The sequence below is a fragment of the Gavialis gangeticus genome, unplaced genomic scaffold (genome assembly GCF_001723915.1).
Source record: "Gavialis gangeticus isolate Ggan-Ray unplaced genomic scaffold, GavGan_comp1, whole genome shotgun sequence".
Lineage (NCBI taxonomy): Eukaryota > Metazoa > Chordata > Crocodylia > Gavialidae > Gavialis > Gavialis gangeticus.
In genome coordinates this window covers 126,571,787-126,573,792 of record NW_017728992.1, presented here as the reverse complement: position 1 = coordinate 126,573,792, position 2,006 = coordinate 126,571,787, and positions in this window count along the sequence as shown.

Sequence of the window (2,006 nt, the reverse complement as noted above, 5' to 3'; positions counted from 1 at the left end):
GGGGGCTAGGAGAGCAGGCAGGGGGTGGGTCCCTGGCAGGGGTCCCCCCACTGTCCCCTCCCTCCTCCTCCAGCTCCCCCTACTTACCAACATGGAGTCTGGGTTCAGCTCCCTGGTGCAGTGAACAGGGACTGCCCGAATCACCAAAGCTCTCCAAATCTTTTCCAAATCAATTTGTAGAGCTTGTAATTGATTCAGACCTTTTAATTGGTTTCCTGATTCGATTTGGATTTGGAGATTTGGCCACCAAATTGGGCGGAATATCCTCTGAATTGAATCAGCACCCAAAGCTTCACACACCTCTATTGGCCAGTCTAGATCAACCCCTCTAGGAAGGTACTCCTGGGGTTCCACGTCCATTTCAGTGCACCTAACTTAGTGTCATCTTTCTTTCCATAACCTCAATCATACCGTCAGCCATCATGTCCAACAGCACAACACGGGTCACATTAACTTTCATACTTTAAGTCATTTAGTTACTTCTATGTGACCATAGAATGGATGCCTGGGGTCTTCCATTTGCCTTCACCTTTCTTTTTGGCCAAAAAGAATAATTAAATGATCTGCTCAAGTTTAAAAGGAAATCTATTGCAGAACAATAAATGAAACTCAAATTTTGACCTGTGGTCCTACACTTTACCCATAAAATTCACACAGTTACACACATAACGCTTAAACTAACTTATTAAAAACACCCAGCCAAACAACCTGAATCTCATTTTTCTTCAAGTGTTCTGTAAAGCCTAATTAGTATAATATTCTGATTCCCTAGAATGAACCTTCTCTAAGGGGAGTAGTAAGACTATAAGTATGTAGTATAACCACCTTGTACTGATAGAACTACAAGGAGAAATTCAGATCCATTGATAACGTGGGGACTAGTACCAGTCTAGCTGAAGAAGCCTAGAGCTCAGAGCAGGCTGCAGAACTTCCCTGAGAAGTAGTTAATTATTCTGTATAACATCCTGTACTAAGCTGTTTCTGATACCTGAGCTAACTAGCTTGGAATTGTCCACATGCCCTTAGACACAGTAACAATCTGGTCTTTACATGAACATGATCCCTAAAGAAAACTATAGGGACATGGTGAAAGGGGCAGTGTGTGTGGTAATTAGGGGAAGTGATGATTATTTTTCCCTGGTCCAAGAAGCACTGAGATGGTATGAAACAAAGATTTGTATGAGAAATGAACCAAAATGCTTTCTGAGGGAGAGAACTTTTAGCCCATCCCTATTAGGAACAATGAGCATTCATATTCTGTTTTTCATCTGTGTTTCATTCTGGCTAACGACACAGAAGAAGTAATTGAATTTGAGCCTCGGTACAGCACTTTCTGACTTTTTTGTCTATGTTAGATCAGACTTGTTAATGTAGAGTTTTCAGTAGTTAATTCAAATGCATTTTCCATTTTAAAGTTATAATGACTAAGTACACCTGCTCACTTAAAAATTATCACATAGTTAGACAGTTTTCAATAGCCTAATCATCTTTTGATTGTCTTTCCTTGTATCAGAGGCAGTTCACCTGCTCTTCATCTAAACTTAAATGTTTCCTGTTTACACATCTGAAAACATAGGAAGATGATAATATTTAGAAAACAAAGAAAAACTGAAACCTACATTCAAGTGCATTATTTATATAATTATTGTGTAATTAAAGTAATTACAGTTTGTGTGAAAAAATAGTTTTATTTTCATTTGCAGGTTTCTTGAGGGGTAGTGCTGTGATCACCACACTGGAAGCACATGTACACACATACTCTCACACAGTGGAAATGCTCCTATTTGTGGGAATGTTTGTCTCATATGAAAGACCATTCATATTTGTATGTTCTTCACATATAAAATATGTATCCTAAAAGCTGACCTACATCTCTTCCTGGAATCAATCCTCTAAGTGGCATTACCTAGACTGAACTTTAAGCAAATATGTGATCCTTTATAATGTTAATTACAATCACAGCTGCCCCGGTTATGTTAGTTACAGTTTTGCTGAATGAGTGACTA